This window comes from Neovison vison, chromosome 4 (genome assembly GCF_020171115.1).
Source record: "Neovison vison isolate M4711 chromosome 4, ASM_NN_V1, whole genome shotgun sequence".
Taxonomy (NCBI): domain Eukaryota; kingdom Metazoa; phylum Chordata; class Mammalia; order Carnivora; family Mustelidae; genus Neogale; species Neogale vison.
Genome location: NC_058094.1, coordinates 226,252,945 through 226,277,370, shown reverse-complemented (window position 1 = coordinate 226,277,370; position 24,426 = coordinate 226,252,945). Strand labels below are relative to the sequence as shown.

The window sequence follows — 24,426 nt, the reverse complement described above, 5'->3', positions numbered from 1 at the left end:
AAGTTCCTATAAAAATTAATAGCACAAAATATCAAGGTCAAATCTCATACAAAGTTACTATTTAGAAAAAGACTAAGAGAAGTAGAATGACATACAATCCACACAAACAATGAAAGCATCCTGGAAAGTCATGCTCATTGAACAGGGAGAAACTATAATGTATCATGTTCCTTTCCTATTGAGACATAATGAATTACAAACTTAGTAGCTTAAAGGTATTTACTATCTTGTCGTTTCTATGGGCCAGGAGTTCAAGCACAGCTTAGCTAGGTACTCTGCTTGGAGTCTCATGAAGCTGACATCAAGGGGTTAGCTGGGGCTGTGAGCTTACCTGAAGGTTGAGGTCCTTTTCCAAGCTCACTGGTGTTGGCCAGGTTCACTTCCTTGTGGTTGTCAAACTCAGACCTCAGCTTCTAGAGGCCATCTATTGTCTCCAGTGACCTGGCCCTCTCCAAAATAAGGCAGCTTTCATTTTCAAGGCCAATAGGAAAGTGTCTTTGCTGCTTTGAATTTCTCTGACTTTTCTGTCTCTGATCTTTAGACTCTCATTTAAACAAGTCTCCTGCTTAGGTCAGGCCCACCCAGGACACTCCGCCTTGATTAACTTAAAGCCAACTGATTAGGAATCTTAATAACAATGAAAGATCCCCTCACCTTTGGTGGAGAGGAGAAATGATTTGGGGGAAATTGGAGGGGAGACGAACCATGAAAGACTATGGACTCTGAGAAACAAACTGAGGGTTTTGGAAGGGAGGGGAATGGAAGGGTGGGTGAGCCTGGTAGTGGGTATTATGGAGGGCACGGATTGCATGGGGCACTGGGTGTCATGCATAAACAATGAATTCTGGGACACTGAAAAGAAATAAAAAATAAAAAAATTTTTAAAATGTAGCCTAATCATGGGAATGATATCCTTTATAGTTACGGGTCCTTCCTACAATCAAGAGAATGGGATTATGATGGATATATACTAGGTGGCGGACTCTTGGAGGCTATCTTAGAAGGCCCTTCAGAAAAAGCTAAGAGATATTAAGAAAATGACACAAGATGAAAAAGAACAATGTAAGTCAAAATCAGAAAAATCTCAGAGTTGAATTGACAGAAATAAAAAAGAACTAGAAACAGAAGGAACAAATCTTAAAAGACTGAACTAGAAGGAACACAAGAACAAATAAACACAACAGACAATGACAAGAAAAGTAGAAGGGAAAGGGAAGGAAAATTTCCAGAATCCAGAAAAGGTGAAGAAAACGGTAAATATATGTGAGACTATAAAAATATCGAAGATAGACAAAGAAGATCCAACACATGAGAACAGGAGTCCCAGAAGTAGAAAATCGAAAGGAAGGGATCAGACTAGTACTAACAACTATAACTCAAGAGAATGTCTCCCAATCACAAAGATTTAAAACTACACGTTGAAAGAGAACACATTGTACCTTCTGGAATATTTATCCATGAAAATCAATGCCAAAGCACATTCTAGGAAATGTACAGGACTTTAGGGAAAAGGAGAAAATACAACTTGAGTATCTTGATAAAAAAGGGAATGTGGCTTGTAAAGAATATGGGGTTATCATTAGGCTTTTCAACAGCCATGCTTTATGCTACAAGAGCAATGTATTTTGGGTCCTCGAGGAAAGATGGGAAGCATGGATTTTAAAACAGTAAAAGGCCTTTAGGTATAAAGTCCACACATTCTGGTGAGTGTGCAGAACTCAGGAAATAGTGTTCCCCTGAGCTCTTCCTAAGAAATCTAGTAGAGAATGAACTTCAGACAATGAAATGTCTGCAAATATCAGCACAAGGACAGCTGTTAAGCATTAAATATATAGTTACTCGTAAAACTAAGAGATGGTTTAAAAGCAGAGATTGTTGTATGTGATGACCATATGATCTGATGATATAAATCCTAGAAAATAAATTGACAAAATAAATCATAACAAAGGGAGAATGGGGATAGCATAGGCAGACTAAGTTATTAAATGTTTTCAATAATCATAATTAATGTGTTAGGACTGGTATTATTTCACTGAGACTGTAGTATGTGTAATGTGGGGCAAAGCAAATGAAAAGTTATGAGCTACTTTTTAATTCTATCCTTCCATGTGTCACTGAGAACTAAGAGTGTTGGTGTGAGAGAAAGAAGGTACAGATAGAATACAGAAGTGGTTAAATAAAAGTCTTGTTGTTCTCAACTTGAATTGAAAAATTCTCTATGAACTCAAGGAAGATAGGTAGGTGGTAGATAGATAGATATCTCCATAAACAGACACACGATAAATATGTAAAGTTTCATACACACACACACACACACACACACACACACATATGTACATCATTTTGGTTGTGCTGTGATCATTTGGATGTGCTATGGATAATCATTGCATTCTGGTTTGTCATTACTTCTGTATTTTTTTCTCTCTCTCTGTATATATATTTTTATACATAACCATAGCCTCTAAACTGTACTCTTAAAATATCATTCTCTATTAAGACACCTGGGTGGCTCAGTCGGTTAATATCCGACTCTTGATTTTAGTTCAGGTCATGATCTCAAGATTGTCAGCTTGAGCCCCATGTAAGATTCTCTCTCTCCTTCTCCCTCTGTCCTGCCCTGCTCACGCTTTCACTCTTTTTTTTTTTAAGATTTTATTTATTTATTTGACAGAGAGAGAGATCACAAGTAGGCAGAGAGGCAGGCAGAGAGGAGGAAGCAGGCTCCCTGCCGAGCAGAGAGCCCAATGTAGCGCTCGATCCCAGGACCCTGGGATCATGACCTGAGCCGAAGGCAGAGGCTTTAACCCACTGAGCCACCCAGGCACCCCTCGCTTTCACTCTTAGGAAAAAAAAAATCATTCTGCATTAAAAGAAACCAGAGATTCTAGGAGAAATGGGTGATCTTTGGATTGGAGGCAGGAAATGTTCTAGAAGAGTCTGGAATATCTGGAGATACCAAATAGCGAAGAACTACCAAAGACTATTAAGGTCATGTCCAAATGACTCAAGAGTTCCCACTGGCCACAGGTGGGACAATTTGAGACTCAAAAAAGGAATTTCAGTGAATTAAAACATCGAATATGCTAAAGTCCATAAATTTATAATGATATTTATTTATTTATTTTTAAAGATTTTATTTATTTATTTGAGAGAGAGTGAGCATGAGTTGGGGGGGATGGAGGGAGGGGCAGAGGGAGAAGCAGACTCCACACTGTGCAAGGAACCCAACGTGGGGTTTGATCCCAGGACCCGGGATCATGACCTGAGTTGAAGGCAGATGCTTAACTGACTGAGCCCCCCAGGCCTCCCTATAATGATATTTAAATAAAAACTAACTGATCACCTTTTGAGGATGACAGGCAACCAATTCATTATCCTCAAAATTGAGTCAACAAAAGCAAAGGAAAAGCATTTACTGTCTTCCCTATATAACAATACTGCTGGACAACCAAATAGTAGATGAAGGGTTGGATTGCCCTGTAAACTATTGTAGCTAATAAAAAATTTTAAACTGCAGAATTCAAATACCACCAGCTTGTAACTCCAAATGAATTCATTAATGGAGCTGAGACCTGAACATCATTTGCTGCTAAACTGAAATAGAACAAAAACCACACACCTCCTGAAAAGAAAACCAGTCACATACAGTGTATGCCAAAGGAATGGAATCCGAGCCTTTCCCAGCGACTCAGTTCAGCTGCCGATTTGTGGCACATCCAGAAGACAGAGGAAAATGTTCAATTGTACCACTGGTACATAGTTAGCAAAGTCATCCCTTAGGAAGCTTTACGGGTCAACAGGCCAGAGTTCAACAGATACATTGTAAGTAAAAGAAAGAATGGAGAATGTATTAGTCTCTGATTGCTGCTGTAACAACTTATGATAAATATAGTGGCTTAAAACAACACAGAGTTGTTATCTAATGGTTCTGGAGGTTAAAAGTCTAAAATGAGTTTTGTGGGGCTAAAATCTAGATGTTGGCAGGGCTGCATGCGCTCTGGAAGCTCAAAGGGAGAATCTGTTTCCTTCTCTTCCCATCTTCTGGAGCCTTCCCTGGCTCACAGTGCTTTGGTCTGCTAATGAGACGACTGGTGCCTGGGGGTCCCTGGATGGCTTCAGGACAGGGATGGTCACCAGAAAGACCAAGGCACAAGGAGAGTGTTGGAACTTTCAGTGCCACTGCCCCCCACCCCTCTCCTCTGGGAACAGGGAGCAGCTAGAGAGTAGATCAGTCACCAACGGCCCAGGACTGACACCATCAGGCCTATGGGATGGAAATACCATAAGAACTTTGAAGCAGGGTGATCTGGGGAGCTTCTGAGTTAGCTAGTACATCGAGGGCACACCTGGAGAGGGCATGGGGGCTCCATGGCCCCCCTCCCCTCATAGAGTTCGCCCTATGCACCTCTTTCATTTGCACCGATGTTGTGCCCTTACAACAAACTGCTCAGTGCATGTAGTGTGTTTTGCTGAATTCTGTGAGCTATTCTAGCAAATTCTTAAACGCAAGAAGGAGGTTTGGGGAACTTTATAGCGGGTTGGTCAGAAGAACTGAGGCAGACTAGGACTTGCGCTGGGTGTCTGACCGAGCCCTTGACCTGTGGGGTCTGCACTAACTCTGGGCAGTTGGTGTCAGAATTGAAGTTTGAGTTGGAGGACACCCATCTGGTATCTGGGGAACTGGAGAATTGGTTGGTGTGGAAAGAACCCACACATCTGCTATCAGAAGTGTTCTGTGGGTAGAAACAGATCACGGTATACACTTGGTTTGGAAGGCCTGACTTTTGGTCTGCAGGCCAAGCATTTGTTGCTAACATCAAGCCCCAGAATTAGGACGATGTGGTCGTGCCCTCCCAGGCCATGCCGGACAACCATAGTCTCTCATGCTGGGTGCCTGCCCACTAGAACTTCTGGAACGGAGGCCCAGAGCAGGCAGAATGTTCCTTCTTGTCAGCGGGCTCCCACAGGGAAGGAGCCAGGCTCCTGGGTCAGGTAACCTAGCTCCTTTGTAGGAAGAAGAGGGCTAAGGCAAGAGGCCACTGTGCGGAAGGGAAATCCCTCCTCACAGAACCCAGAGGGCAGAAGTGAGCCTCACTAACGAATTACCCGCATCCCAGGGCCCATGACGGTCAAATGAAAGAACATACTGAAAGTGCTTCCAATTACCTACAACAACCTCGGTGTCGATACATAGTAGAAAATGTTATTTACCAAAAAAGTGTGGTGGCTCGAGGCAGAGTGGGCTTCTCTCCGCCCTGCTTCCCCTGTTCCGTCTCATGAGCGAGGGAGGAAATGTGGGAGTGGGCAGGGTCTGCACAGGCACTGGCACCCTCGATTTCCTAGCATATGGGAGAACCCGAGCACCGCCCTTCCTCCCATCGAGAACAGCACGAACATCAGGCAGCTGGTGATGATACTGAGAACGAATCTTACCCTCACGGGCCTGGTTGAACTCCAAGGAACAGCACAAAACGAGCCTGTTCCCTTCTCCATTGGGTAGGTGCCCAAGCAAGAGGTAGTTCTCAGCCCTTCTCCTATCCACCACCCTGCTTTTTCCGAAGGGGTGAATTAACAATCAGACTTTTCAAAATGTGGGCTCTAAGCACTCTCGGTGGGCGGTGTTGCTAGGCAGCAGCCGCGATGCCCGATGCCCCGTGGTGCCGTGCCTGCCCAGCTCCCTCCTCTTCCCTCCTTCCGTCCCCCTCTTCCTTTCACCCCGCTACAGGGAGTACTAGTAATCATCGCTAACAGTCTGAGTGTTTTCGGAGGTGGGCCCTGTTAGGACATCTGCTTCATAAATGAGACACCAGGAAACTTGCCCACGGTCATGGGATTAGTTAAATGGTTGAGCTGAGATGCAAGTCTGAGCTCTGGAAGTTTTGGTTCCAAAACCTGTGTGTTTCACCACCGACTTCGGCTGCCTCTAGTGCTGGCTCGATCAAGATTCAGGGCTGGGTCTTGGAAAGGCAACACGGAGGGCTTCGTGGCCTCCTTTCCTCAGAAGCCTAAATAGCTAGGACGCGCGAATGCTTGCTGAGGTCCAGCCCAGCTAACAGAAACTCTCTGCACCTGAGCAGAGAACCGGCCAAGGTCACCATCGTAGAGCATTATTTTCCTTTATCTTGCCACTGTTCTTTGCAAGTGAATATTCCTGGGGAGTGGCTGGCCAAGGTCTGGTGCAGAACCGGCTCCCTGCGCCCCAGCCCTCACACCACCACTGTATGGAACACAGACTGTCCTTTGGTATGTGGGGCCCTCTGTCTGGTGCCCAGGGCTTTCTCCCCCAGGCTCAACAGCTTCTGTGCCTTCAGATACTTCGCCGTGAGGCAGCAGAGCCCCACCAGCCCAACCCAGAGCTCTGCGCAGCTGAAAGGCCAACCCTGCGGGCTCAGAATGGCTCCTGCGTGACCTGCTCTGCTCTGGGCACCAGGCACGAGGCCTTCAGACGGCGCCTGCCTGTTTTAGGCCCCCAAGGCCTTGTCAACACAGGCTCAGCTCACAGGGGCCCAGAGCAGCCCTCAACAAGCAGAGAGTGCCGTGAGGTTCTCTTTGCTTTCCAGAGGTTCTGGCAGAACCAGGTGTCCTTGCCAGTGACCTTGATAACACACACTCGGGCCGTTTTTCCTTCTCCTCCTGGGACTCCTTCCTGTTCTCTCAGGCCTGCTGTGAAAGATCAGACCCCAAATCACTCACTTGGTCATGAGTCCTTTGTCTCAAGCTCTGCTTCTGAAGGAAGCCAGAGACAGCTGGTGTCCCGACAGGCCCTCACCCTACACTTCTGCTCAGAAAGCTTCCCTACAAAATGCACTGCCTGTTCGTGGTGCAGAGAGTCAGGGCTGAGGAAGGACCTTGGCCTTGTGGGGAATAGGAGCAGCCAGCCTGGCTGGGTTAGGGGTCCTGGGGGCCTCTCACAGCCAGAATGTGGGGCTGAAAGCAAATGCCAGAAGCACACAGAAGGAGGAGGCCTGGGCAGGTCTGCAGACGTGCCTGGCACAGGCCCTACGCACGTACTGGGGGGGCTGGGTTGGGCGGGAGGGGCACCAACTTCGCCCGAGGTTCCACCTGCCCGCCGGCCTGGATTTCGGAATTGCTGGCCCCAGCTCCACATGAGCCAGTTCCTTCCAAGAAAAACCTGTATCAGTCGCTCTGGGACACGCAGACCCACACAGGTGTGCTGATTTCTGTTAACCTACTTTCCCCTCACCTGAATCTGGAGGAGAGGGTAGAGCGATTGGCACCTGTGACCAGTCCGGCACCTCCCTGGGATTTCCCTGAGACTGGTAGTGGGGATTTGCGGGCCAATTCCGACAGGTCGCACTTGAATCCTTCTGCTTCAGAGCTCAGGTTTTGATACAGACTCGCCGATGTCATGACCGCGTGGCCCTTACTGGCGGAATCTGAGATGGAAACTCGGCAGGTGGAGGCTGCCAGGAACTTGGTCCTTGGATGGCTCTGCCCTGCCTGGTCACTGCTGCCTGGTGAACTTGCGCGATGATCCTGGGGGAGGCTAAGCTTGAAAAAACCAACACAACATCCTCACCCACCCACAGGGCTAAGGCCCAACTCCGGCGTTCGAATTCGTCTAAAGGTCTGGTTCTTGTTCCCACCGTTACTCATCATTTTAATGATGAAACGTGGTTCCTACATGGGGCCCAGCAGCTGGACAGGGACTCGCCAGCTGCTGGTCTCCCATCCATGGCTGAGGGACCAGTCACCGTGACGCTGGGGTCAGGAGGCACTCTGGGGCACCGGGAAGAGCCAGGGACTGCTGACTGCTGGGCACAGTGACCTCGTGGTAACAAATCCTGGGAGGTGGGAGGCCAAAGTGGGGAAATGAGACACCCGTGGGGCTCCTATTTCATTTTTATTTTTACCATAATTGTACACAAATACCGCTTCAAGAGTCAAATCATTTAAAAAGGCAAATTGTTCGAAGACTCAAAAATTGGACAGACTTATTAAAACAACAACAACAACGAGGCTGTGTGCCTCCAACTTCCTCTAGAGGGCAACTACCGACATTGTTTTAAAGTGGCTTGTTGGGTATCTGGGTCCAGATTGTACATCCCGGTAGGCTTCTCTAGGTGAAGAGCCCCTCCGTTTTACAACTGATTCAGTTTATGAGGTGGGATGTTCAATGATGGTTGAAAGGCGATTATCCAAAGGATGACAGCTCGTTGCTTCAAGCTTCCGTAGTTTTCTGGAGCAGATCTGAAATGCCAAAGGCAATTTCCAGGAAATGTATTTTTTTAAGTTCTTCCTGAACACGTTGCCTCTTTGCAGACTTCTCTTGCTACCTGTTGCAGTTTTTGTCCTGAGAGAGGGCCTATGGGATGGCCTTTGCCATCCTACAGCCACAGCAGGGTGCGTGGGGGCGGAGATCCTCCCTGCCAAGAGTTCAGTGCCCTCGAACACAGATGGCAGGTATAGGCTTGAGAAAATGCAGACCCTTCCAGGAGGCGGCCAGGCTGGTCTGGACTTCTGGGCTCCACCAGCTCCGAGGGGAGCAGTGATGGAGGACACAATCTGACTTATCGACTTGCTCAGGCTAGTACAGACTGGTTATCAGTACGGAGGTTTCTGCATGTCATAGATGGGCTCGTTGTCTACCACAAAGGCACAATCAGAGCACTCCAGGGTGGCGTGGGTCGTGAGGACAGAGTCATAGGGCTCAGCTACAGCTGTGGAAACCTGGCAGGGGGAGGGTAAATGGAGAATTCCAGCTTGGACTTGTCGCCACAAGGGACAGAGAGACGTTCCATCAGTAGGGACGTGAACCCAGACCCGGTTCCTCCTCCAAAGCTGGGGAAAACCAAGAAGCTCTGAAGACCTGAGCACTGGTCGCCCAGTTTCTGACTCGAGTCCAAGACAAGGTCAACGATCTCCTTGCCCATGGCATGGTGCCCTTGGGCATGGTGACTGGCAGCATCTTCCTTGCCTGTGATGAGCTGCTCAGGGTGGAAGGGCTGGTGGTGGGTGCCACTGTGAACTTCAGCGAGCCTGGGTTGTCAAGCATGTCACCCAGCACATGCTTGCCCGCACCCGTCTCACCGAAGATGGCGCTGAAGGAGTCATCTGCTCCCCCCGGGATCTTGTCATTTGGTGTCTCTCCATCATGTTGCCATGTTCCAGGCAACAGAGCTCCCAGCAGCCACTGCCGATCAGAACCCCAGCCTGGCCGGCGCGGCTGCAGGCACACTCACGTGTGGTTGCTGCTCAGCGGCTGCCCAGTGGACGGCGGACAGGAAGGGGAGAGAGCTTGTCGCTTCTTCGACCATGACCCTTAGGCGGGTAGATGGAAGAGAACCTCTCTGGAGATGACTTATTTTTTTTTTCTTAAGATTATTTATTTATTTGACAGACAGAGATCACAAATAGGCAGAGAGGCAGGCAGAGAGGGAAGGGGAAGCAGGCTCCCTGCTGAGCAGACAGCCTTATGCAGAGCTCGATCCCAGGACCCTGGAATCATGACCTGAGCTGAAGACAGAGGCTTTAACCCACTGAGCCACCCAGGAACACCGACTTTTTTTTTTTTTTTAATTTAAATTCAGTGAGCCAACATATAGTACATCATTAATTTTTGATGTAGTTTTCAATGACTCATGAGTTGCTTATAACACCGAGAGCTTTTAATGGAAGACACGAGCGTGGGTTCCTGCCAGGACATCATTTCCTCTTTCTGGGATCCAGAGGCTCCATGCTCTCTCCTTCCTTTGCCATCCTGTAGCCGGCTTCAGAAGGAACTGGAGAAGCCACGTTAGCCTGCGGAAGCAGTGACTGATAGCTGCCAGTGTAACGTGACCGTGTTATTATGTGAAATAGGTAAATGATCATCCGTGATCCACCAGGGCTTCCCTGACCCACGTGCGTCCTGTTGTCCCGCAACTACATCTTTTTTAGGATTCCACTACGTAATATGCACAATGAGCTGAAGAAATTCTCTCCTAACCACCCCCCAACTATTAATACATTTTCTTCTATATTTGTTCTTCTGCAGGAACTTTAAAAGTACACATCCCAAATTTTAAAACCCTGTGTGCGTGTGCGTGGTGGTGATAGGATCTGATTCTGTTCGCTGGACATGGTATTCAGGAAGCAGGGCTGGTTCACTGCTCCGGGTCTCCCCTTCCAGGAACGTGGCCCCCTCTCTCGTCGCCCCCGTCGCCTTCCAGCCTCCCACCGAGGTCTGTCATGTCCCTTGTAAAGGAGCTGCATATTAATTTTTGTGAGCCACATCTTTCTTCCAATTTTCCAGCCGGTTATTGTTATTATATAAGGAAAGCATTACCCTTTGAATATTTATTTTCCAGCCAGCCACTTTATAGAATTACTGTACTCATTCTAAGTGTTTCCCAGTCAAGTTTAATTTGTTTTCTAGGTTGGTGATTATATCATCAAACAAATTCTTGTTTCCTTCTCAATATTTATAATTCTTGGACCATTCAGAATTTAGTGAGAATACCTCTCGTGTTCTAATGACTTTGTTAGATATTTTTCCATTACATTAAGGAAATATCATCTGATTACTCTTTTATTATGGAATTTTGGTGTTTTTTGTTTTTTTGTTTTTTAAATTCTGGGAAGAATGCTGGATTTTGTTCAGATAAAACTCTGTAGTCAGACTTTGGGGTCAGGTCCAACGAGCAAGTGGAACGTGGGATGCTGTGTGTCCGGAAGACAAATCTGATATCAGGGCAAACCCAAGTTTAAGTGTCCAGAAAGCCTCAGTAGTCCCTGGGACAACAGGAATTAGATTATTCCACGTAACCCCAGACGGCTCCAGGTGGGATGAGCGGCCGGCCCCCTCCGCCGTCTCTTGCTCTACCATCTATCCTTGACCTCCTGATCTGGAAGGTCTACTCCGAGAGCTTTTAATGAAGACACGAGCGTGAGTCCTGTGGTTCCTCAGGACTCAGGCCCCCACAAACCCCAGTCTCTCTCCGGGCCCCACTCATGGAATCACTGGAAGAAAAGAAGTGGGGGAGGTGAAGGCGGTCCAGAGTGTTTTTCTGCCTTCTGGACGCTTCTTGGAAGAAGCTGCAACCGTGCCTTGGCTCCAATCCCACGACACAGCCCCCCTTTGATGGCCAAGTGACAGTCAGTTGACCCTGCTTTGGGGGTTTCTGGTAAAACCACCTCCAACCACCTCTCCCTGGCTAAGGGCAGCAGCAGCAGCAGCGGGGCTGGCTCCTCGGGCTTGCCAGCCCCTGGCCAGATGTGCTCTGTGCTGGGTTTGATGCTCCGTGTTAAATTCTTTCTGGCTGAGACACGTGCAGTGGACCCTGACTAACAGAGGGCCATCAGAGTCACATGTGGCTGCAAGGGACACTCTCGCCTTCCGGCCCGAGTCCTGATATAGGCATTGGGCTTTCTGGTGCACACCTCCCTGATGTGTGTGTGTGTGTGTGTGTGTGAGCAGTCTTGAGTCCTAGTGCCAGGACCTCTCCTTCCCAGATCTGCCTGGAGGGTTGGAAATGGCTGCTGGGAACCTGTTCTTCCTCCTACCAGCTCTACAAGGCCCCGAGGTTGGCCCAGAGCACGGAGGGCTTCGTCAGGCCTTCCGCAAAGCACCAGGAGTAGGGGGTGAAGCCACAGGCTTTGGAGAGGGTCCATCCTTGGCCCATTCTTGCTCAAGAAGACATGTTGATGGGCACGACAATCACCTAAATTCTTTTCTCAGCAGCTTAACCACTACGTTGGGGGCAAAGCCAAGTCCAGCTTCTCTGTGGGTCTCAGTCAATTCTTCTGTGGTCCCTAACATGGCCTTAGTCTCAAAGACCTTTCCTTTTCCTATTTGGCCGGAGGAAGAATAAACACTGTGGTGGGTAAGAGCTTGGGTTTGAATCCGGCTCTGCCACCTACTAAGTGTGCAGTCTTGAGCCAGTTACTTAACCTCTCTGTGCCTTCGTTTTGTCATCCATAAAATGGGATCACCAGCAGCACCAACCCTTCCACATCTTTAAATCTCTCCCTGACTCCTTGCGCCCCACCAGCCAAACTCTGAGTCTTCTGTGTGCAGCGTGAGGATGCCTTCCCTGTCTGCCCACCTCTGCTGTGTTTGGAGCCGTCTGCTTCCGGGCTGGACGCATGCACACAGCCAGCCTCGCTTAACCCTCAGCACTGATGTGCAAGGCGATCTTACTGAGGTGAGGAGAGCACAGCCAGACAACGAGGGAACCTGTCCATCACCCAGGAATGGCAGAGCTGGGGTCCGCGCGGGGTCTGCGGCATGCCAGAGTCCTTCCTCCCCAACTGGCCCCTTACAGTCCCAAGTGCTTCCAGAACATTCCATGCTGTTTCATTCCTCTGTCTCCTTGCCCATACACTGTTCTCCTCCCCGGTGCATCTAGAAAATTATGAATAAGAGAATTTGGCCAAAGCAAGTGGTGCAGGTGTGAGGGAGGGAAGACAGAAAGCTGGGGGGTGCACCACGGAGGGGCCCGGTGGACAGTATTTCTGAGACTTTTGAGCAGGGGTGTGAATCCGCCCAGCACCCACCCTCCCTTTCCTGAAGGGGGAGCTGTGGCCTTCTCCGTGGGATCCCGACCCAAAAACCCACGGCTTCCACATCTCAGGCCCAGATGGGAAAGTGCACACAGCGTGTCTGCCTGGTACACCGAGGGAGACCGGCTTGGTCCTGACCCTGCAGCTGTCACAGCAACGGGTAACTGCGGCAGCCGCGTGCCTGGAAACGGGAACCCGCGCCCGGTCACTGACCACAGACCTGCACGGCGTTTGTTCCCGCCTCCACGAAGAATTTCCTCCAAGCCTGGTCCATCCCCGGGAAGCCACAGACGGGATTCCTGACCCCTCCGGGAAGCACTGCGTCATCTTGCCGGGGTCCTGGAAGCTGCGGAGGACGTGTCGCGGTGGGGACCTGGACGGGGGTCTGGCAGCTCGCTGCAGCGCCCACACACTAACCCCTGGGCTTGCTCTCACACCCCACCTCCTCACCCCACCTCCGGCTGGGCTTCTCCAGGGCCGTCCCTCCTCTGAGAGCAGAGCTCGGAAGAAATCACTTCCTAGGATTTCCTGGTCCTGTTGCTTACCCCACCTGTTATCAGTACCGTTAAAGACTGTCCTCCCTTCGAGGTTCAGCTCCAGTCTTCTTCAGGAAGCACCGCCAGCCTCCCAGCACCAAATATTAGTGAGATCCCTGTGCAACCGGACCTTCTTCCTCCCTTCACCATCCCCCACAGCTCCTGGTCTGCATCACATTTGTTCATTCAGCAAACACTGCGGACTGTCTACCAACACGAGGCACCGTACTAGATTACGGAGGACTGAACAAAACAAACATCTCTGGCCTCATAGGACTTAAAACCTCCTGCAGGAGCGGACAATAAACACAACAAGTAAGTCAACTATGCAGTAGGACGTATTAGGAGGTGACATGTGCCAAAGAGATAAATGAGCAAAGAAGGGAGATGCCAGGAAAGAGGACTTCAGATTTTTTTTTTTTTTAAAAGGGTGGTCTGGGGAGGACTCACTGAGAAGTGGCATTTGAGTGGGGAGCTGGAGGAAAGGAGAAAGTAGGGCATCCAGATATCTAAAAAAAGAACGTTCCGGGCAGAGGGAGTAGCCCATGCAAAGGCCCTGAGGTAGGAGGGGAATCTGGCAGGTTGGAGCAACAGCTCAGGGAACAGCTAGCTGGCTGGAGCAGGGGTGAGGAAGGGACAAAAGGAGAGCCCCTCATAAATGCCTTGTAGGTCATCACGGGGACACGGGCTTTGACAAGAGTGAAAGGTAGAGCCTTCAGAGGGACTTTGCTAGAGGATCACTCTGTTGTTTTGAGCATGGACCAAGGGAAGTAGAAACCAGTTACCAGGTGCGAGATGATCCAGTTGGGACCAGACTGGCATGGAGGATGGGCGAGAAGCAAAGCTTCAGGATACACTGTCATAGGACCACCTGGATTTGCTGACGGGATTGGAAGTAGGCAGGAAGGAGGCCAGCAATCCAAGACAACTCGGTGTTTGGCTTGAGTGACAGGAAGGTTGGCAAAGCTGTGGGTGTGGAGGGTGGAAGGGCAGGATCCCAGTCTGGGGTATGTGTGGGTTGAGATGTCAAAGAGACACCACGTGGAGGGTCAAGTGGGCGTCCGGATAAGTGAGTCCGGCGTGCAAGAAAGCGGTCAGGCCAGAGATGCAATCTCGGTGAACGATGACTCACAAAGCCTGCCGGCCGAGCGAGCGCAGGGAGGGGGTGAGTGCACCCGGGAAAGAGACTGGAACCCAGCTCGGAGACCCGGGCCACCAACAGTCGATCAGGAGGAACCAGCAACAGCCAGCAAGGTGGACAGGGAGCCCCGGTGAGCGAGAGGTCAGGGGGTCAGGGAAGGAAGTGCTTCATGGGACGGGGAGATACTGACTGCTCCGTGCTGCTGGCAGGGGAGGAAGATGGGGACTGAGGCCTGCCGGGGGGGGGGGGGTCAGCAGCTGGAGCAGCGTGGGTGGGAGACAGCTGGCTCATGGGCGCCCTGGGAAAGCTGGCTTTCGGCTGCGGAGGCTTGGCACGATCGGCTTCATGTCTCCGGACGCCCGGGGAGAACTCCAGCTGCTCTGGTCGAAGTCTGCAGGAACGAGGCCCCCATTCTCTTTGTTTTAAAGCTCACCAGGTGCTTCCAAGAAGAAGAGCCGAGGAGATGAGCCACTGCAGGCGCGAGAGAAACACTGGTGGAGCAGGAAAGAGGGAGCGATAGCTCGGGGGGAACAGGGGGGCGGGTCTAGGGAAGAGAGTCAAGAGTCTGGGGGAGCCGCCGCTGGGAGGGGGCCCGTGGGGGCGGGGGCCTGGCAGAAGTTCCCTTCTGAGTGTCCCTTTGCTGGAGAAGCAGGAGGAGAGGCTCCTGGCTGGGGTTAGGGGAGGGGAGAGTCTGACATGGCTGTGGAGGGGAGCCACAGAGGGAAGGTACCTCGGAGGTCTCCGGTGGCCCCAGGCAGCACAGGGGTCCCTGTGGCTCGTAGCCGGCAGCTCAGGGTGAGGTCACGCGGCCTGACCACCCCCTCCTTGCAGCTCTGCAGCTCTGGGCGTCTGCCTCCGGCCCCCCCCCCCCCAGACCTGCTGGAAGTCCAGGCTGTCCAGTCCTGGTTGAAGCTCTCTGGCCCTTGCTGCTGCACCATCTTGACCAAGTTTAGTGTCCCGGGGGCTCCGTGTCTTCACCTCCTCCTCCACCGAGGGACAGGTGAGAGGTCACAGGTGGGCCAAGAGCACGTAGCTCAAAGCTGCCCCCCGTGGGCATGTAATAAATGTTAGCTCCTGTGACCCTTCCCCACTGGCCGGGGACGGGCAACATTCCACCGAGAGGGCCCCTCTCATTGCTCTGTGCGGGGGACTTGCCCTTTACCCCGTATGTCCTCCAGGACGTGTGGTCCCTGCTGGCCAGGTGGAAAGGACGTGGTCAGTAAATTTCTCTGGCTGAGCCATTAGCTACTTCCTGAGCGTTTGTCTGGTCGAAGCTACAAGATCATCGAAACCAGGGAGGAGGCAAAAGCAAGATGCCACCAGCAGCCTGTCTGCCCAGGATCTTTTCCTCCATGTTCCTTCCCCGGTTTACTAACTCCGACTCCGATTTTCACGGCGGAGCTATAAATACGATGAGTGATCTGTACCTCTCCCACTTAGCAGAAAACCATCTGAGATCGTGCACAATAAAAGGCACAATGTAACAGAGCCACTCACGTAAGGGTAAGAGACAGGACTGGACAACAAGTTGGCCAGGAGGGTGGGGAGGACCGGAGACCCTGGCACTGGAGACGCATGTGCGTCCTGATCTCTGGACTTCCTGGGCTTGAGGGCGGGGACCTGCCTTTCTGAAGGGGGCGCTGCTCAATTTACAGGTGTATGAACTGTGAAATTTTCCAAGGTGTTTTGGAAAATGGCACACTTATTAGCTCTTTAAGACCCAGCTTCCTCTGGACTGGGGGGAAGGGGACACTGGTTTCACCCCCTCCCCCCAAAGCCCACTAATGGTGAAAATGGCAAGGCATTTCGGTCCGTGGGCTCGTTTAAGAGTGTCCTCATGGGAAAGGGGCGCCCAGCCACCCTACTACCGAAAGGCCAGAAGGTTGGGCTTTGGGGACCTTGTCAGCAAACCTCCAGGATTGCCTGGAGGGCTGTCCGTCGTGAGAAGCCCGAAGACCCCCAGGTCTGTGTGAGGAGGCCACAGCACCGGACAGGGAGGGGATGGCCTGGCACCATTCCATCGGGGCTGTGACGTCACTGCAGAGTCTAATGAGAAGGGTCGCACGGGGCCCAGACGCCCCGGAGCTGAGCCCCCCGTCTTGGTCCCATGCGGTCAGCTGCTCTGCTCCAGCTGGACGTCTCTTCTGCCTGCGGGTCTCCGAGATGCCCCTCCCAGCATGCACGACAAAGCAAAGGATGACAGTTCACAGGCTTCTCACCCATGGGACCTACGGTGGGGATGGGCCTGCTCTGTTAGGGCTTCACGTCTTGCAAACTGTCGGTCTGCACGCTTCCTCCTTCATGCCGCAGAGTGAAGGGCCAGGTGAGGCGGACGCCCATTGTGTAGATGAGGAAACTGAGGTAAGCACGGCTGTCGGCGCTGGCGTGGGATGGGGTGACAAATCCTTCCTCACTGAGGGGGAGATGGAGCAGGGGGCCTCAGAGGGTCCCGTGACCAGGTTATCACTAGGCTCGGCTCCCACACGGCAGGTCAGAACGGGTCCTGGGGGAGGCAGTGCACAGCCGCCAGGTGCCACCAAGAACACAGCTGGTCTCCAGATGGCTGTCACAGCAAGGGCTCCCTGTGAAACCGCTCTGCGACAACGTGCCAGGTCCTGAGAATGCGCTAATTCTCTAGCCTTGATTGGAGACGAGCCACTCACTGCCTTAATTAAAATTGAAGCCTATGGGTGCTAAATGCGGCTGTCGCTAAATGCGGATTTCCTTTGATTGACATTCAGAACGGGTCCTCCTGTCCCCTTTCTGCACATTGACTTTCACGTGGCAGGAGCTGGATCTTTTTTCTTTTTTTTTTTTTTCCTACTGAGAGCTATTAAAGGACTGCGGAGTCAGAAGCTTGGGAGGGTTCGGATATGGGGCTTGGCCCAAGTCCCCCACAGATTGCCTCTCTCGTAGCTTCTGCTGCGGTCCCTGTGCCACTAACACTGGGTAAGTCACAGAGAGTCAGTCTTGAAGATTGATCATAACAGAGCATCTGGAGTCAGATGCGGGGCATGGCTGATGTCTGATATCTGGGTTTTTAATGACGCCTGTATCCATGAGAGCCGGTCCCCTCCCCCGCAGGCCCTAACCCCACGCAGGGACCCGTGTGCGCTCTCTCCGCTGAGGGCTGAGCTCAGACCCTACTTGGTTCCAAAACCAGTGAGGTCGGTCTTGAAAAGTACAACAGAAATTGCCTTTTAGCGAGCAACAGGAAGCAGCCGCTGCGGAAAACCCTTGCAGAGAGCGAGGTGAGAAGTACAAACAAGTCACGCAGGAGGTTTGTCCTGAAGGGCCAGGGTGCAGCGCCGCCCGGAGATCGGTCCAGAATGCAGCAGGGAAGGGGCCAGCGAGAGCCTGGGTGCTCCGTGGGAAACCGAGGTGCCCTGAAGGGCACAAAGGGAGCTGTGGTGAGTGGAGGAGAGGAGGAGGGGTGCTCCAGGCAGGAGAGCACGCAGGGCAGAGGTGCAGAGGGGCAGCCGAGAGAGGCGTGTGCACTAGTGTCCACAGCGGCTGTCACCAAGTGTCGCGGACCGGGTGGCTCGTTACAGAAACGCATCCCGTTGCTGTCCTGGGTGCTGGAAGTCGGAAATCAGGGTGTCGCCCGGGCCATCAGCAGCGCCCGTGAGCCTCTCGGGAAGGACGGGCGCGGCGCCTGGCTCTCAGATTCCGGGGCTGCTGGCCATCCTTGGTGCCACACTCCGACCGGTCTCCACCCTCACGCGGCCTTCTCCGCATGCGTGTGTCTTCACAAGGCGTTTCGCCGTGTGCCTGTGTCTGTGCCCCCTCTTCTCATGAGGACCCGGTCATCTAGACTGGGCCACTTGAATGACCTCCCCCTCGTTAACTAGATGACATTGGCAATCACCCAATTTCCAGACAAGGTCATGTTCACAGGTGCCAGGTATATGGGTTTGGGGGATACAGTTCAACCCCCATAGCATGCTCGAGGCCTGCGGAGACCGGTCTGCCCATCTCTTGGGGGAGACACCACTGGGTAGAACTGGGGAACACGGCTGGGGGAGGGCTAAGGCAGGTGGGGCTGGTGGTCCGGGAGGGGGTCGATGAGCCCACGGAAGTGCTGGGGGTGTCCGCAGTGGGAGGAGATGCAGCGTGGAGGTCAAGTGCGGCCAGGGGAGAACCCCAACACGGGAACAACGGTCTGGAGCATGGCCATGCCCACTACAGCAGGGAGCTGTGCTCCTTTCAAGAAAGAGGCTCCTGGTCGAGGGGACACTTGACCTTGGAGCACCAGCTGTGCATGTACTTGAATGGCCCCCAGGGATCTAGAGCCTGTGGGACCCACCGAGTCACGAAGCTGCACGGAGGAGCAGCAGTCCATTACAAGAAGGAGTTGGAGACTTGGGTAGAGGCTGAGTGAGAAACTGCACGAGGGGCATCTCCGGCAGCCGCGCCCCTCACCGTGGTCCCGCCAGCACCCCGTCTCCGGCCATGTGGGGAGGGGCGTGTCCTGCATGACCCCTGTAAGCAGCAGATAAAAAAATTCCCGCTTGATTGACAGATGGCCATCTTCGGGGAGGGGCTCTGAAAGTGCCCGGCAGCTGCATCCTGGTCATGCTCCAGGACAGCCCCGGGTGACCCAGGAGACAGCTCTGCCCGGTGGGCATGAGCTCACCCATGTGGAGAGGCAAAAAGGCCAAGGCGCCTGGGCTGTGGCCAGTGGCCCAGCTAGCTGTTCAGGGGTCTGGAAGGAAGGGCTGGTGGGTCAGGGATGGAAAGGTCTGGGTAGAGGCAGGTAGATGTACAAATGAGAGTGGGCACAAGGCGTACAGATGTTTGAACCCAGGTTAGTGCCCCCACCCCAGAGAGCACCCACCGTGCAAGAGGCACTGGACAGTCAAGTGTGCAAACAGACTCACTGGTGGATGGCAGCGGGCCTTCATCGCCAGTCACCCCGGGACTGGGGGATGGATTCGTGAACGGAGCAGCCAGCGTGGCAGAGAAGGAGTCTATGGGGCAGGGGGGCAGATGAACACATGGACTCCCATTTATCAAGGATGATCCTGCAACTGCCCCCTCTGGGTTTCCAGCCCATCAGCCACTGAGACCCCTGACTACCCCAGCCGAGACTACTCCTAGAGGAGACCACGGGCCCGGCAGCAAGGTGGCCACATTAAGCCCCTTCCATCTCGGAAGGGCCAGCGACTCATCTTACAAGGACAGATGCCCCTTCCAGGTGTGGATTGTGCCTTTCCTGCCCACAGAGCCTTGGCTAGCACCACTGTCTGGGGCTTATGGGACAGCTGGTCAGGTATGGACTCCCCACAACAATGCGTCCCACGGAGGGCTAACTTTACAGCTAAGAAGGCACGGGGCAGGGGCCGGGGGTGGGGTACAACACACGACTGTAGGATGCCCTGGTCTATCACAGCAGCCAGGCTCACAGAGAGCCAGGATAGTGGACCGACTGCGTCCCTGAAGCTTGGAGGGGATGCCACGCAGGCTTGGGAAGGACCACCTTGCAGATGCAGCATGCGTTTTCAAGCAGAGACCTCCCCGTGGCGCTGTGTCTCCTGTGAGAAGAACATGTGGACCATGGAGTCGCCCCAATGACCTGCTGGGAGACTCTGCTTCCTGTCCCTGCAACCCTGTGCTCTGGAGAGCTAAAAGTCTGGGTCCCAAAAGGGGACACTCTCTTGCCAGGGGACACGGCCAGGGTCCTATTGAACTACAGGCTACAGTGGTCCCCAGGACACTTCTGGCTCTATGTGGCCAGGGCCCAGTGGGTGAGGAAGGAAGTCACTCTCTTGGTTGGGTAAGTTGACCTTGATCAGAAGAAGGAGGTAGGGTGCTTTCATACGAGGGGGCGGAGGAGGAAGTCTCGTGAAGCCAGGGACCCGTGTGGGTCCTCGCTCGTGCAGCCCTGGCCCCAGGACAGTGTGATTCTAAGGGACTCTGAGCCAAGACAAGGTCTGGGTGACACCCCCAGGTAGGCCATTTAGACTGGATACTGTGCAGGCTGGGGGGGAGGAGTGGGTGCCCCAAGACCCCCCGTAGCAATACTGCCTTGCAGCTAATCTCATCAGTCCTCTTCTAAGTCTCCCCAAGGGTGGGGGGAGAGACCCAGGAAACCACAGGGAGCTGCTCCCTACATATACACAGAGCCATGCATCTGTGTGCTGTTGGGGATATGGTGGAGCCATGCCTTCCTCGGGCTGTCCCCAGGCAACGACACAGCATGCGGGGTCCACAGTATGTCCCTGACCTACCATTTGTGGGTGGTGACCCCCCCCAGGTCTAGCTGTGAACTGTGCTCAGAAAACTGTGCTGATCTGAGACTTTTCCTTCCCAGCCCCTTCCACCGTCCTTCCACGGCTGTCAGACCTGGGCTGTGGTCTGACGCTCTCCCCACCTACCCCTACATGTTCTACTCTGCACCCTGCACAGGCTGTGCCCCTGCCTTCAATCTCGTACGTATGTGCCTAATTCTGTCTTGGCCTCTACCTCTCCGAGGATCCCAACTGACAGATACGCCAGCAAATGGGGGCCTCTGAGGTCACTGTTTCTTCATGCAATAAGGGACACAGAGATGAACTGAGTAACCCCTGGGATCCTAGCAATTCAGCCTGAAATAGAAGTGAGTTTTCATTAATAAGGGTCACGGGGAGCAGTGTTCACTCGCTGGTGGGACATGGATAGACACATGCCATGGGAATTTCATGACTGGGTTCTGTCTGTGCCTTGTCTACACTGACGATTTGGCTAGAGGCTTATATAGTATTGTGTCAGAAATCTATCGACATTGCTATTTTTGCCTTTTTGCTCCTCACAAGCTGGCCCCTAAATTTAAAAAAAGGTTCAAAAGGAGTTCTGACATATTTTGAGCAATCAGAAAATCATTAGAGCAAAGGCAGCTCTTCCCCATGGAAGAGGCTCTACTATGAGGCTCTCTGGTTTGTGTACCGTTCCCGTGCTCTCAACAAAAGCAGAACAGGGAGGCAAGGTGTGTGGCGATCTCATGTGGCCCTGTTTAGCCACTTGGTGAATCTGGATGTAAAAACACAAAGAGATACGATGATAAAAAAAAAAAAAATGAGGATGTGGTAAGAGTAAAACAAAAGGAAGGTGGGCTGTTTTTCACTGGGTCTTGGTAATTCTCTGAACCAGAAATCTGAACATTTACATCAACCCCAAAACCCTTTCCTCCCGGCGCAGCCCGTCCTCCTCCCAGACTGGAGGTCTCTGCTTACAGAGCCACGGGAGTTGAAGCAGAAATAAAAAGGGCTGAGTTCTGCCTGTCAAAGCAAATGGCCAATGTGAGCTTGACAACTGTGGGTCTTGGCTTCCGTATCACTGTCATTTTTTTTTTCTTGCTCAGGTAACTTGGAAAATTACCAATGGACCTTGCTAATCCCAGTCATTAGTAAACTTAAGCAGGCTTTCTTCAAGCACGGAGGGCAAAGCTCTTTTCCTATGGAGATTTACGTGCTCTGATCCCATCAGGGAAACGGAGTCCTCAGAGCCACAAGAATGTCCAGTGTGTCTGGGGAGCCTCTGGAAGTGGCCATAGGCTCCCACAGACACGGTGTGGAGACAGGAAGCTGCCCACATGGAGGGCACGTCTCATGGCCTCGGCGCTTTCTGTTCCCACCGACATCCAGAACAGGCTTGGGAATAAACAGCCCAATCCTGCGGGTCCTCCAGGAGGCTGCTGGCCAGGAGGGCCAGGCTACCTGACCACAGCAATGACCGTGGCCAAGGTGGGCGAGGGGCAGAGGGGTCAGGCTGTGACCACTGGATAACAGGTACTCCTGTGGGCTACTCCTGTCCTCCTCACACACAGCCTTCCCTTTCTTCTTTGCTTCTCTCCTCCCTTCCCGCACCCCTTCGTTTCCTCCCTACCCTGTTCTAGAAAGAATAACAAAATTAAGTTAATTAAAAGTGAGACGTTCATTAGTTAAGACTCTTGTCTGGTGAGGGACAGAAATCCAACTCTATCTTACAAAAAGATGGGAAAGTTGTTGGCTCATGGGGAGGGGGAGAGGAGGAAATGGTGTTGGGGTGATGGGAGCTAGGGCTTCCATGTCCCCCCTTCCCTACTCTTCGTAAAAGCTATACTCTCCGGCTACTGTCCCTTGAGGGGGGCAGCTCCAGAGGGAAGCCTTGCAGCCTTGAGGTGGGGAGGGAGGGGGCTTGGTCAGCTCCAGTTAGTATCCCAGGGAAGGGCTCTGATTGGCTCCCCCGGTGAGGATGGTTGTGATTGGCTGAGCCAGTGGGCAGGGACCAGAACCCTGCCATGAGGGGCAGCCCCTGCCAGCAGGGCAGGCAAGTTCCCCCAAAGAGGAGGATAAAGCACTGAACGGACACCACATGTGTGGGTGGGTTCCAGCTTTCAGCGCTGATGCTCTGTGCTCTGGCCACCCGTGAGAAAGATACGAGGGTCTGTTCCAGGGCCCATGAGGAACAAATGAACCAAGCATTCAGGAGAAAGAGGTCTGTGGTTGGTTTTAAGACCAAACAGGAATTTCTCTGGGAAGATCTTAGCATATGTCTTCTTTATGTTTCAAACTATCACATCCCCGTGTTGGCTACGCACATGGAGCCCGAGCCCTAAATAGAACCGAATCCTGTCTGTTGGGGTTTCAGCCACGGCTCTCGTTGGAACGGTTCTAGGTAGAAACAGATTTCTCTGCTGGGTCTTGTGCCCTCCTTGGAACACCACTCTCAAATTACTCTATTGCCCTTCTCCCTGTGGGGTCCCAGGGCAAAGCCCACCATACTTGCTAAAATCCCATGGGATTCCTCTAAAAATCCCTCTTTCTGCTTGGGCCTTATGTGGTAACCCATTTCCAGGCCTCGGACTCATTCCTGCTTGTGAAACGGTTGTCATGTAAGAGTCTCTAGGAAGACGGGCAAAAGCAGAGACCCTAAACTCACATTCGCATCTCATACAACATAATCTTTCATCAGGGAAGGTTCAGTGCAGACGTCACGCCCATGACATGGGAGGGGACACACGCTGGCATCCGTCACATGTCCGCCCTGCTGAGACTCAGACAGACTTCCAGCCCACAAGGTGGGAGGGCGGCTCAGCGGCGGGCTCCGTGGGAAGCAGCTGTGCTCTCCCGCCTGGTGACCCTGGGGGACGGGCTCTTCTCAAGGGCACCCTCCCCAGCCACGCACGCTCTGCTGGGTGACAGGCAGGCTCCGTGACTGCAACTCTCTTGGCTGAAAAGACAGAGCAAAGCGCGCAGGTGTTGCGTCTCTAGTTCCCAAAATACTTTTCAGGAGAAGGAGCGGAGGAAGGGTCAGACAGCAGGTCTCAAACTTCAAACCAGCAGGTGCACACGGCCTGCCCCACACCGCTCCACCAGAGCGTCAGGAAGGAGCCAGCGCCCGCGGGCCACTCCGCAAGAAAGGCTACTTCCACCTCCAAGGTGCCAGACTCTCGGCTGCCCCGGGACTGATGGAAACCAGAACAGCCTTCTAGGACGTGAGCTCTCCTCTAGGGGTGAGCATCACCTCGGCGTGCAGGCCTGGTGGACTTCAGGGGGCCACAGGGCATAGGTCCAGGAAATGAGGGGCACTGTGATTTCCCAGAAAAAGTCTGGAAAGCAAACAGCAAACATGCCATTTCCATGTGCTCCACTTTTGGGACTGACACTGAGGAAGAAAAGGGCGCATCTCCCGAACGCAGGGGCTCACACACTCCCGGGCACGTCCGTCCTCTGTTTAACATGTGGTTGTGCAACGTGCCTGCAGATTCACCCCTGGGGAGTGACGGAGGCAAATGTGAGTCCAGAGCCTGTGCCCGTCCCACCGCCATAACCCAAACGACATAAAAAAGGGGGGAACCCTGCGTACAGAATAAAATAAGGCAAGATAAACCAAGTCCAGAGACAAACAGGCCTGGAAGAAATGCTTGCGGCCCAGGGCACTGAAGGGCTAATTCTGTGAAGGTAAAAGAGGCCCTATAAGCAGGTGAGAGAAAGAGCTAGAAACAACAGGAGAAAGGGCCGAAGGTGCAGACAGACAAGTCCCAGAAAGGTGATTGAACAGGAAATAGAGTCGCACGAAAGCTGTTCTTCATTCAGAACAAGAACACTGAATAGTCCAGGTACGAGATAACCATTTTCACTGAAGGGATGAGCAAATATCAAGAAGTTAGACAAGCAGCGTGGCGGCCGGGCCTTGTGGGACAGGCTTGGGAGGGCAGGCCATCCGTCGGAGCAGGACAGACGGCCTGTCCCTCGGGGTGCACGGCGGGCGAGCGTCTGAGCCCGT

General features: G+C 52.6%; 1 pseudogene; it reads right to left on the bottom strand.

Annotated features, from left to right (window-relative positions):
* Positions 1 to 8,118: 8,118 nt before the first annotated feature.
* Positions 8,119 to 10,193, bottom strand: LOC122905479 (annotated as a pseudogene).
* Between the last annotated feature and the right edge of the window lie 14,233 nt (positions 10,194 to 24,426).